At 51.7% G+C, this 4823-nt stretch overlaps 1 pseudogene; it reads left to right on the top strand.

Annotated features, from left to right (window-relative positions):
* The first annotated feature begins 771 nt into the window (after window positions 1-771).
* Window positions 772-2854, top strand: LOC103585319 (annotated as a pseudogene).
* The last annotated feature ends 1969 nt before the right edge of the window (window positions 2855-4823 follow it).

Raw genomic sequence — 4823 nt, 5'->3', positions numbered from 1 at the left:
CTCGTTCCCCATCTCCCAGCTGAACGACAGGACCCTGACGACCTGGAGGACAGTGGAGCCAAAGGACAGAGGCGTCTAGGTTGAGTGACTGTGCCAAGCAGGCCCCACTCGCTCCTGGGCCCCTCCCAACCCCCGTGAAGGTTGAACAAGAAATGATGCGAACAAGAAAAAGTAGATCTTTATCGTGGGAAGCCCTGAGGCTTTGGGATTACTTGTTACAGCAGCTACTTCTATTTAACTAATACTGACCCGTGTCAGCAGAATATCAAAGGTGGAAGACAAAGGTCGCCTTCAATTTTCCAGGTGACCGAGCTCTCAGATCCTGGGCCCGGGGGGGGCGGCAGGGCCTGATGGGTCAGACGCCCCCCAGTGCAGGGAGGAGGTGCTTCCTCTTGGCCTGAACTTGGCTGACCTTCACAGCTTCTTCCATCCCAGAATATCTCAAGACAAAGGTTGAGCTTTGGTGACCTTCTCTGGGCTCCCCTATCCTGCTTGCTCCTGGCCGGGAGTGCGTGTAATAAGTCCTGCCTCGTCTCTCCCCGCCTCCTTTAGTCTCTGGCTAAAGTCCTGGAGGCTACAGCCTGAAGGTGACCTCTCTGGGCCAGCCCAGCCTCAAAGAAACCTTGCCTCCTCCTGGGATGTCTCACCCTATGAGTTGTCCAGCCCCAAATGATCAGGATGCCCAGGATCAGCTCATAAAGCAGTTCCCAGGTTTCCCCTTCATCTGACTGCTCTGTTGGAGTGAGGTAGGACAGGATAGGGACACGGCCCATGGCGGCTGCTCATAGATCTTCAGACTGGATCAGCCAGCACCTGCACACTAGGAGGAACAAACGTGCAGATGACCTGTATGACCTTCCACCCTTGACACCAAACTGGAAAGGACGAAGGTATGGGAAAGTAACCTCACTGTGCATGACCAGAAACTTCAAAAACTCAGAGACGCGTGACAGGAAGCTGATGCCATCTCACATCAGCCTATTAGGCCTTAATTACATTAGATCCTCTCCCACAGCCCCATATTCCTTCCCTTAGTTAGGAGAGAGGAACACGCCCGGCCCAGAGCAGCATGTAAACCTCCCCCTAAGAATGCGGGGTGTGCGTTTCTCCCTTGTGGGGATGCCTGTGCACTATTTCCACACATACTTTCGCTTTGTCACAAAGTCCTGTTATGTTCCATTTCTCTGTCCCTTTCTTCCTTTCCTTTCACCAGTCCAGTGAAAGATTTTTTTCTCATGGATAGACCAAGAACATGGAACTGCCACCTGGTAACAGAAGGACAGTTATCACTTGCTCCACAAGGACCGGCAGGATCTACAGGAACATCATAAGCTAGTAGAAAACTTCGTCCACATCACAGAGACCTGCAGCCAATTCCCAGGCATCAAGTCCATGGAGTGCCAGGTGGGCCAGGCCTCACCTGGCAAACACAAGCCCACCAGGACAATCGGGAACCAGCCATCCCTGAGCTGCCCAGGCACCTAGCAGTCAAGACCCCACAGGAGTCAAACTTGGAAGACGTTGTGGCCACAAGGTCATCTGACTGGCTCCATCCCATCTTCCGCGTGGATGAACAGCCAGAGACCCAGCTGTCCGGCTGGGACGAGGAGCCCCGGTTTTGGTGAGATCTCCTGACTGAACATCTCTGAGAGATTTTTGCTGCTGTCCACAATAGGGTGGAAGAGCCGAGACACAGACACAGAATGACAGACTAGGCACCAGGCCTGAAAAGCAAGCCTCCGGGATCAGACCTGGGGACAGAAACATGTCCCAAAGACGCCTTGAGTTCTTCCATCCCCAGCCTGCCTGAGACTGTCTCCAGCTCCCCTGAGGGTTCTCAGAAAGGGAGCACAATTCCAGACATGGCCCAGGAGCAGAAGCCTGCTAGAAGAGCCCATCCATTTCTGAAGCCAATATCCTGAGACTCCGAGGACTTTGAAGATGAATGTCAGAGGCTGGATGCCTTGCTCCGGCAATCCAAGAGGATGGCTGTCCCACTCAAGCTAGAAAAGATGCAGACACTAAGACACAGGGAGTCCATGCTCCCCATGGCTGTCAGCAGCTTCATGTGGCACACATTTACCTATGGCAAGGGTGGCATCAAGGTGTGGAGCCTGATCGGCCAGGTGGCCGAGGACAGGCTCCCCGAGACCCACCTGCCTGTACAGATTCAGACCCTCAGACAGCAGGGCCCTGCTTACAGGCGGCCACAGCCTGGCCGACATGAGCATGTGGGACCTGGTGGGACCTTGTGGCTTCCTGCCTGCATGTGAAGGCCAAGCTGCCCTGTGGCTCTCAACCTCAATGACAACGTGGTCTTCACCAGCTTCACCAGTGGCATGGTCAGGATCTGGGAACTGCAGGATCAGAGCATGATCAGGGACCTCACAAGCCACCCAGATGGAGCCAAGAACCTCATGGTCAAAGACCGCACAGTCTGGACGGGGGTCTAGATGCCTGTCTGTGGTGCTGGGACCTGAAGACAGTCAAGGAGCCTCTGGAGTACCGATTTGAGTTTCAGATCATGAGCCTGTTCCACAGCCCTCAGGAAGACCAGGTGCTGTTGGGCTTGGCCAATGACCAGCAGTGGCTGCAGCATGCCAGCTGGAGCCTGGAGCACATGGTGGGATGCGAGGACTTCACCATCCTCGGCCTCAAGTGCTCCCCCTCTGGCCAGTGCTAGGTGAGCGTGGGCCTGGATGACGTGGTCAGTGTCTACAGCACGCCTGTGGGAACACCGGTGTTCCAGGTACCTGAGACCTCCTTCCTCATGTGCTTTGACATGTCTTCCAACAACTGCCTGATGGTCACAGGCTCCAGTGACCATGCCTCGGTGTACCAGATCACCTACTGAGGGGCCTGGCCAATGCCATTCCAACTCTGGCTCCTTTTCTGTCTTCTTTTCCCCAAAATGGGACACAGTGGTGGGAGGAAGTGGTTGCTGGGAGGGGTCTTCTACAGCTTGGCAAGATTCTGCTAGTGATGTGCAGACTCTGATCTCTGTCACGTTTAATAAAGCAACAGGAAAAAGCAGAAAATAATAATAATAAGATGAATATCCTGTGTTGATCCTGAATGATTCCACCCCTTCCCTCATTAGACTCTTGTAGTTTTTGCCAGCCTGGCAAGTGGGGCCTTGAGTAGGGCTTAATTTGATTTTTTAAAGAAAAGGGATTCTTGCACCCTTAGAGTTGTGTGATAGTTTGTATCAGCTGCACAATCTTCGTGGTCTTCCTTGATGGACCATGAGTCGTTTGAGCAGGGGGTCTGGGCCTGATTCACTGGATATCACCAAGGCTGGCAGGGGGCTCAGCACACAGCAGTCCCGAGGACCTGGTTAGGGATATCTCTGAGCATGTAATGTCCCTGATCGGCCAGCCCACCCTCTGCCTTTGTGTTTGTATAAGTTGGGAATACATTTGCCTACAAAAGAAGAAGCAAAAAACAAAAACAGAAAATCCAGCCAATAGAGGCTTAACCCAACATGGGGTTCTTCTTTCATATAATACAAACCAGAGGCAGTTAGTTACTAGCATCAGGGAACCCAACTCCCCATCCCAAATATATTGACCTTTCATCCTCCTGGTTTGGCCTTCTAGGCACAAATGGCTGCCATAGCTCCAGCCATCACATCTGAGTTCAAGACAAGTCAAAGGTGAGGGAAATGTCTAGGGCCATGCTACTTGTACCTGTCTCTTTTCATCAAAACAGCAAAAGCTTTCCAGAAATCCCCCTGCCAGATTTCCACTTTAGTATTAATTGCCCAGAACTGGGTCAAATGACCAGCATGAGAGGGAAACTGGGTAACAAAATGGTCATGACTGACTTAGAACAGTGATTCACAAATGAATCTATATTTTCTTAGCACAAAGGGAATAGGTTTGAGGAAAGCAGCCAAAAGTGTCTGCCTCGATTTCCAGTTCTGTACCTGGGGCGGCTGCCAGAAGTCCCCTTCTCCTAGGGCCAGGAGGGCCATCTTGGGCCTGTCTACTCAAGGGCCCTCACACCTAGTTTTCCCCACACCCGAGGTTCCATGAGGAGAAAATGGCAGGAGTTCATGGCCTCCCCTCCCACCCTGCTTGCTGCTTCTCAGGAAGTCTTTGGGGTATCCACCTCGCCCTGTCCAGATGGCCTCTCCCAGCCACTCTGGTGAAGCTGGACTCTGTTCCCAAGAATGGAAGGAGAGTCCATGAGTCACTCTCCCAGCAGAGGCACTGGGTCAGTGATTTCTGCAGAATAAACACAGAATTCCCAGTTACTCCCATCTGAGAAGCTGCCACATCTCCCCAAAGCCCTGGCCTTTTCACCTGAGCTGCAAATAACCACTAATGCTCACATAGGGAATCCAGAATTCTAAGGAAATGGAATTTAAAATAGCCAGAGGAAGGAGGATGTGCTCCTAGGCAGACAATGTTTAACCAAATGTGGGAAACGAAGGGAGGTGTCCGGGGGACTGGCAACAGGGTAGTAATAGCCAACATGTGCCAACCACCTACTATGTGCTGGGTACTAAATGAAGCATATCACAGGCATCATATTACTGGACCCTCAAGTCAGCCCAAGAAGGTAAGAGCTGTTATCGCTCCCATTCTGCAGATAGTGAAACTGAGGCTCACAGAGATAATGTTTAGAGCAGTATCCAGAGTGTGAGCTCTGTGGTCAGATCAGATTTTTTTCCCAGGCTGGTCATTCCCTAGCTGTACTTAAACTCCTTGTACCTCAGTTTCCTCATCTGTAAAATGGGAAAGATAGTATATCTACTTCCTAGACTCATTGGGAAAACTCAGTAGATTAATACATGTAAAGTACTCAGATCAAGGCCT

The sequence above is a fragment of the Galeopterus variegatus genome, unplaced genomic scaffold (assembly GCF_000696425.1).
Source record: "Galeopterus variegatus unplaced genomic scaffold, G_variegatus-3.0.2 Scaffold229, whole genome shotgun sequence".
Classification (NCBI taxonomy): Eukaryota; Metazoa; Chordata; class Mammalia; order Dermoptera; family Cynocephalidae; genus Galeopterus; species Galeopterus variegatus.
This window is presented reverse-complemented; position numbering and strand designations above follow the sequence as displayed.